General features: G+C 44.4%; 1 long non-coding RNA gene across 1 annotated transcript in view; it reads right to left on the bottom strand.

The window, feature by feature from the left end:
- LOC106811961 overlaps nucleotides 1–7,324 on the bottom strand; it is a 19,537-nt gene extending 12,213 nt beyond the window's left edge. The window contains exon 1 of the long non-coding RNA XR_001394233.1: nucleotides 7,283–7,324. This is a non-coding gene — a long non-coding RNA (uncharacterized LOC106811961). The remainder of the gene's footprint in view (nucleotides 1–7,282) is intronic.
- Nucleotides 7,325–8,465: the final 1,141 nt, after the last annotated feature.

The raw sequence follows: 8,465 nt of genomic DNA, 5'->3' as shown, positions 1-8,465 counted from the left end.
TTGTTGTTGCTGAGAGAGATAAAGCCTGCGTGCCAGGACACCGGCATCACTCATCTAACCGGCGCGCGTATCATCCTGCCTAACGAACGCGCCCTGAGAGACTGTTCAACGTTCAAGCAAGCAATGAGAAGTCGTCTCCTCCGAGAAAGCGCTTGAACGAGCCTCCTGATCCAGTATTCGTCCGAACTCTCACGTCTGCGGATACTCGCAGCGAACTGCTCAACGGCAGAACAAATCGCACAAGATCGACAGTTGCTGCCTTTCACCGCACACGTGGCCCCAGGGGAACACGCAGGCAAGCAGCGACAAGTCTCAACGACAAGAATCGCCAGGCCTCCTCCCCATTCCTATGCAGTCGGGTAGTCAGTGTACGCGCAGTACTACGAACAAGGACGTGATCGGGAACCCACGATGCGGTGCCAGCGATCGATCAACGACATACGCACTTGCGGCAGTCGACGGTCAACGTCAGGTAAATCCCCAGAGGGACCGACGTGCGCCGACACGTGGACACAGTTACGCCCTCGGTATACGTCCGACGAAGACTACGAGCCGGGACTGAGAAACCACGTCCCAGACACAGAACATTGCTCCGCGACTCTCCAACGCGATGCCCCTGTGGATCACGCCTATCAGGAAACCCGATTCAGCAACCAGTGCGGAGAGAGAAGAAGCTAAGGATACCAGCCTGACGAACCATCCACGGACCGGGAAAATCTGCGACCATCGAAACGTGCCGTCAAAGCCACCCAAACGCTAATCTGCCAGCAGCTACGCCTTCGAGGGGAAAACTCTCAGGCTCGGCGGGCGAGGTGTTGTGAGCGATGCACGAAAGCTGAACATTCGCGAACATGCCCAGAACTGACTAGAGAATGGCACGGGGTTCTGAAGCATGGATGCCTCCAGTAATAACAACGAGGATTCTTTCGAAGAACCGTTTTTCTAAACTTATAAAGCACTGATCACAGATAGTGTTTTTTTTTTTTTTTTCTTCTTTTTTTTTCTTTTTGCGGGCGGGGGTGCAGCGGTTTTTTTTTTTTTTTTTTTTTTTTTTTTTTTTTTTTATTGTTTTTTTTTTTTTTTTTTTCTTTTTCGGGGGCTGCGCTTGTTTCTTTTTTTTTTTTTTTTTTTTTTGTTTTTTTTTTTTTTTTCTCTGCGATTAGGCCACTATCTATCGTCGTTACGATATACCATTTGCTGCGACAAGAAACCGCATACAGTAGCTTACAATAAACGATATATTGTTGTACAATAAACGATTTATTTATTGACTCTCTTTGTGAGAAACACAACAGTACCGAAGTACAGTTTCTCTTCCCCCTCACGCACGACACGCAGGGGCGGCGCGTACGGGGGGCGGCGGGCCGGGCCCCCCCACTTATTTTGCCAGAAAAATATATTGTCTATATGTTTTGTATGATCGGAAAGAACTAGCCAGAAAAGAAAGAACGGGAACCAAGGAGGGTGGGGGGGTGGCGCGGCGGGGGGGGGGGGGGGGAAGGGGGGGGGGGGGGGGGGGGGGGGGTCGGGGGGGGGGGGGGGGGGGGGGGGGGGGGGGGGGGGGGGGGGGGGGAGGGGAGAGAAAGGCCGGATGGGGGGGGGGCGGGGGGGGTCGGAGCAGGAAGGGGGAAAGAGCGAAAGAGAGTGTTTATCACCATTTCATCTGCCACTGCGAAAATTTCAAAGTTTGGACGAAGTCTCTAGCCTTACTCTATACGCAAACAGAACATGCACAGCGCCGTATTTACCAACACCCGCGGACTTCGCCGGGCTGTGATCCTGGCTGTCGAGGCTCGATCGAGGTCGAATATCAGCTACGCGCTACTTGCATATGCAGCCCGTAGCAGGCGCGGGTTCGGGGGATTCGAACGAACCCCCCCCTCCCCAAGCCCAAAATTATTTTTTTAACAATTTGCAAGATTTCACTTCAGGCGCCTCCATTTTAGTGTAATAATTGCAAAATCTCTTGTCGGGAGGGTGAACAGTGAACACCATCTCCCACACCCCTCCACCTGCGGCATGGTTTACGCTTTGTCGCATCCTCGCACTTGGTTCCACGACTTCGCACGGCGCAGCCTAGACGGTAGCGTTACAGGGTGGGAGTCGAGAGGATTACTAAGAACACCCTAATTCCATTCAGCTCGTAGCGAGAACATACGCATCAGAATGCCAGCTCTAATTTGAAAAATTTTTATGAGCGGGAGGGTTCCCCCCAGTCACGCCCCCCTTCGCGGCTACCCTAACTTTGGAACGGTTACGGTAGTTACATCCCACACCGTATGAGAATATTTCATGTAACACACGGCCTAGTACTTTAGCTAGATTCGCCACATTGAAGAGATACGACCCCCGCCCTCCCCATATTACAGCAAACCGTAGCTAACGGGCCGTAGCGAGTCATGCACACATTGCTACTTATGAATGCACACGCACGCGTACGCCACAGCTATAAGATAAACACGCGCAGACACTGCCAGCAGCCTAAACGACGCTGATAACGCAGAAGCGTATACCACAGAAATAGAATACCAAAGTAAACTTCTAGAACTTTCTATATTATTCAAGTAGCAAAGAAAGAGAACTTCCATAATTCTATTTCTGTGGCCATATACCGGGAGATCCGACAGGCGTTACGTGTCGGCAAAGTAACCTGGGGGACATTAGACCTATGAGCGTTAGTTTTAGTGTCATGATAGTATCTTATTAATATAAGGTTTCCTTTTATTCTTTTATTTAGAGTTTGCACTCTTTAGGTCTTAAGTTCATACTTTTAAATTAACTAAATAAGTTGAGTGTATTCTTTAATGTAATTATCCTAGTCAGCTTGGTTTTTGAATGCAAAAACTAGTTGCTTCAGCCAATAACATGAAAGATCACCACACTAAGATAAAATGCTAGTCTGAAGTGACTGTTTTAAGTGTTTTAAAAGTATCACTTCAGCATATGTATATTATTGACGTACATTACCAAGGGTTAAGCAGAAAAGAGTGGCACAATTTCATGTACGCCTGAAATAAAGATTCACTTTTTCAGTATTCATTTATTCCTATTACATGTATAACATATTAAGAATGCAAACGCATTATATATACTTCACTATAGTTGACACTGCTACATAGACATGTACTGATAAAGGTAATTTATCTTTCGTTATTCTTTTGCGATATTTAGAAAAATATTGGGCTAAAATAACACAGAGTTTGTTCATCCTGTCGAATGACTGACACACATCGATCGTATCTATTCCCATCTTCAGTTGCAAAATTGTCAAAAGGTCCTGAGCGTTAGGAAAGGGGACCCTCAACACCCACCCTCATCGAATAGCGTTCATGGAGCTTGCCTTCGACTCGGAGCGCTAATACGCCCATCCCAGCAAGATTAAACTTCAGCAGTAGACTCTGCACCGCTCCGTACGTTCAGCAGGCCAGTATTGGTACGTTTCGATAATACACTCTCAATTTGCCGACCCCCCAGCCTATTGAAAACACGCTGTAGTCGCGCGCCCTGACACAGTATCCAGACACGACAGCAAGTCCACCACGCACCTCCCCCCCACACACACGACGCGACAGTCGCAAACCCAACTACGCACGACGACTAGCAGTCCACATCAAGAGATCTATAATAGAGAAATGAGATTAGTAGTCTCGGAAGATGGTCCTAGCATTCGAAGCTTATTATACTATATTAACTGTCGTGTTTTTTACATACGTGCCCTCGATCATTGCAATTTACAGTCCTGAGTTATAGCTGAATATGTTCGTATGTGACGCTAGCTCTGCGTAAGAAAAACACATCCGCTCAGACACATCTACTTATACTACTACGTCATTGTATTATTTACACTAAGCCTGTCGAGAATCTTGAGCACCTTCGTGTAATACGTTATAGTTATAGTGCTATGAATGATTAATCTTAACGAGTTAAAGTAGATTGTACGTGATCACCTAGCGACTAGACGCTTAACATAGTCTCATGTAATATAACATGCAGCCTCGAACTAAAGCTTTGTTAGCGCAGACGCCTGTGATTGCCTATTCTAACTACTAATAGTTCATAGCCTGTATGGTGGTATTACCATATATCTCTTCGCGATATGTACGTACAATCTCTAGCTCCTAATAGTGCTGTTTTTACACTACTGTGATTGTCTTCGTATACTATAGTAATATGAGTCCTGAGGGTTTTAAACACTACCTGTGATTCACCTTCTATAACTATAGTTATAGCTGATGTGTTTACACTACCTGTGATTGCCTTCTATAATATAGTTCTAGCCTGATGATGTTTAGCTAACCTGCGATAGAGCCGTACAACTTCTACTTATAACCTGACTGTTTCTTACACTACCGTGTGATTGCCTTCTTTCATACTAAGTTATAGCTCATGTGTATTACGCCCTAACCTGCGATAGACGCTTGGCAACACTCTAACTTATAGCCTGCCTGTTTTTACCACTACCTGTGATTGCCATTCTATACTATAGTTATAGCTGATGTGTTTAGCTAGGCTAACTAGTACTTGATTGTCTTCTATTACTATAGTTATACAGCTGATTGGTTTACGCTACCTGCATGGACCTACAATCTACTCTATAGCTGTGGTGTTACACTACCTGTTGACCTTGTATTTATACTATAGCTATAGGCTGATGTAAGTCATTAGGTTTGTTAACATTAAGATCCCTGTAGTCGACATGGCCCAAAGAGCATTTCAAATGTAGAAGCAGAGTATACTGCGAGTTACGGCAGCCATTGATAGTGGTGGCTTGTGTTATGCGACAAAGCAGCTGCCGTTGATTAAATATCAAGTGTAATTAACAGTATACGTCATTAGTATGATGAAGTTCAGTTATAGGCTAACACTTTTTGCAAAAATTAGTATAGTTTAGCATCGTGTAAGAATCCACTTAAGTGATTATATACATTATATATTCCGTCGCTCACGGACGGAGAATATCTTAAAATGCTAGTGAAAGAACGAACGAAAAAAGAGAACGGCTTCTTTCAACTCGTGGAGAATAGCATTACAAATTATTAATCACTTCGTGCTCGATTCTCGCTATGAATAGTATCTGAAATATATACTAGAGGGCCTATAAAAACTCATAAGATACTATAGATAAAATGGTGTATAAAAATTCGTTTTTATTACTCGCGTACGAAACAATATAATAGTATGAATGACATATGTTCAAGAGTCTATCAATAGATATTGATCAATAGATATTGATCGATATCGATAGATCGATAAATATACTCATAGTATATCGATCATAGATATATTCTTGCTCTCGTGCTTTTGACTATATCCAGTAAACACCCGCATAAAAACCCGTGAATCTTTAAGAAACCTCAGGCTGAAATTGGACCAAATAAAGCACCTATTACTAATCAAGCAAACCATGCTTCAGCCGCTGATAAATTAACAGCGTTCTTATATAAAAATAATACCGAGGAAATTAGAGGCGCAAATGGGCAATCACAGTATGGTTGCTACACGCATTGCGAAACTGTCTACTATTAGCTCAAATCAGTTTTCACCAGAGTTGAACCTTTCATCGTCTGTTTAATCATGACAAAGTAAACTTAAACGGTGATAACTTACTTAACCTCAAATGAATTTAAACAGACATATAATTTCTAAAATTAAGCAGTTGCATTAATTAATTAGTGTCAATTATTCACTAATTAATAAGCCAATTTTACTAGATAATGTCAGGCCTACACAAATCCCCGTCCCCCCCCCCAAACTAAGAACCACTTCAGGCTGATTTCTCACTATGTATCATATATATAAGAACCTCTTCAGCCTGAAACAGAAAATCACGGGTTCTTTTTTCTTTTATGCGGGTGTTTATTGTACTCCTGATATGTTACGAATATTCTATACTTTTAAAAGAACGTGGTTTTTTAATGCGGAATAAGAACAGGCACTAGTATGATACGTCTTGACACTTTATACTTTGACTCTTAATGTAGTTTAACTCTTTATAATTTGACATTTTACGTCTCTAGGCCCTATATGGTTTGACTTTGGTACTCCGGCTTATTATAATTTGACTCGGTATACTTTGTATACACTCGAGATGGGATAGAACAATGAGATAAGGAGAAAGATTGGAGCATCGCAGGACAGTTAGAATGAGTTATTGTTTCTTGAAGACACGGCGGGAGACGATGTCAGTGCCCGTCGCCGTTGCCGTCTGCAAGAAAAACCAACATATGTTACATACCAAGTGTAATATAATAAGACATTGCATAATAGGCATTAACATGATAGACAATTTTACTATCCACTTCTGTATACACTTTTAGGTTATGCAGACGATACTGGCGCAGAGCTATAGATTTAGCTGAGATCTCTATCTATGGCCAGAGCACGTATATCATATATGACATATGATATACATGCTCTGCTATGGCTCCAAATCGTAAGCTCGGGCGCCATCTACCGGCCGAGTAAACAACGTAAGCGCTCACCGCTATGAATTCGTCACCCTTGAGCTCCCGCGTGATGGTTGTGTCGATCACGCCTTTCTTATCCTTCTGGCTCTGCACCATCGTGTTGCCTTCGAGCGTTATTGTAGTCTGCGAGAGTAGAAACAATGTGTTAACCTCATGAGCAGTTAACCGAATTATAATTATTTAATTTTAATTTTAATTAGTTTATCAGGTATAATTTGCCCGCTGTCCCCACTGCATCTTAACCCGCACATTAACCCTGCACGTTACACTGTACGTTACACTGCACCTTAACCCGCACTGCACGTTACACTGCATCTTAACCCTCACATTAACCCTGTACGTTACACTGCACGTTACACTGCACGTTAGCCCGCACTGCACGTTCACTGAACACTGCACGTTAACCCGCACGTGAGTACCTTCTCCTCTCAGTGTCCTTCTTGCCCCAGCCTGGGACGTTCTCTCTCCTTATCACTTTCTCCCCCTAATTCCTTCTCACCCCAGCTAAGGCTCTTCCCGCTTCTCAATTCTTTCTTATATATATATATATATATATATATATATATAGAGAGAGAGAGAGAGAGAGAGAGAGAGAGAGAGAGAGAGAGAGAGAGAGAGAGAGAGAGAGAGAATAGATAGATAGATAGATAGATCAGATGATAGAGTTAGATCAGATAGATCAGAAGATAGATTAGATAGAGAAGAAAGAGACAGCGAGAGAGAGAAGAGCAAAAGAGGAGAGAGAGAGAGAGAGAGAGAGAGAGAAGAGAGAGGAGACGAGAGACGAGAGAGAGAGAGAGAAGAGAGAGACTTACCGTAGTGCTTCCTTGCCGTCGAGCCGCGTCATCATCGAAAGCTTCGCCGTCCTTGAACTGATCGTTGTGGCTCTTGAAGGTCGTTGCCCGTCGTCAAGTCACTCGTGTCTCCGTCCATACTTAGATGCTCGACGACGAAGTGTCGAAGCCGTTGCCAGCTTCGCGCTGTGACCAATTGTTTGACTCCTGCAGACATGCAGCTTAGTGATATAAGAGGCCAAACGTCGCGAACATATCCCTCTCTCTCTCGCTCTCGCTCTCTCTCTCTCTCCGCTCTTCGCATCTCTCTCTCTCTTTCTCTCCTCTCTCTCGCTACTCGTTCGCCGCCTTTCCTCCCTCCACGCGGCGCTCTCATCTCTTTCTCTGTCTTCTTCCAAAGAAAGGCGGGGACATCTACCAAAATTACTGAGTACAAATTACCTCACCCTTCTTCCTCTCTCGCTCGCTATCTCTTTATTTTCTCTCACTCCCTCCACGCGCTTTCTTCGCCCCTCACGCACAGGCACACACCCACACCACACACACACACACACAACACACACACACACACACACACACACACACACACACACACACCAACACACCCACACACACACACACACACACAACGCGCGCGCACACACACACACACACGCACACACACACACACACACACACACACACTCACACACGCACGCACACACACACACACGCGCCGCATCTCGCGTAGTTGGAGAAAACTTATAACTGGGTTATATCGCCATAATATTCCTGATATAATGCTAAAATCTGCGGATGAAGGTGTCACAAATCTATTTTAACGCCATTAATATTTTTTTTACGTACGTTGTTTTGAGGTCCAAACATTTTACTCGTTGGGCTCTCTCTCTCTCACTCTCTCCCCCCTTCTCTCTCTCTTTAATCTCTCTCTCTCACTCTGTCTCCCCCCCTCTCTCTCTTTAATCTCTCTCTCTTTCTCTATCTATCTATCTCTTCAGTCTCTTGCTTTCTTTCTTTCTCGCTCCCGCTCTCTATCTATCTCCACCTCTCTCTCCATCTCTCTCTCTCTCTCTCTCTCTCTCTCTCTCTCTCTCTCTCTCTCTTTCTATCGCTATCTCTATCCCCCTTTCTCTCGCTACACGGGGAACCCGCGAACATTGCACGCACACATATATAGCCCACGCTACACGGGGAACCGTACTGC

Source organism: Priapulus caudatus, unplaced genomic scaffold, assembly GCF_000485595.1.
Source record: "Priapulus caudatus unplaced genomic scaffold, Priapulus_caudatus-5.0.1 Scaffold595, whole genome shotgun sequence".
Lineage (NCBI taxonomy): Eukaryota > Metazoa > Priapulida > Priapulimorpha > Priapulimorphida > Priapulidae > Priapulus > Priapulus caudatus.
Note: the sequence above shows the minus strand (reverse complement) of the source record. Positions and strands in the feature narration are given on the sequence as shown.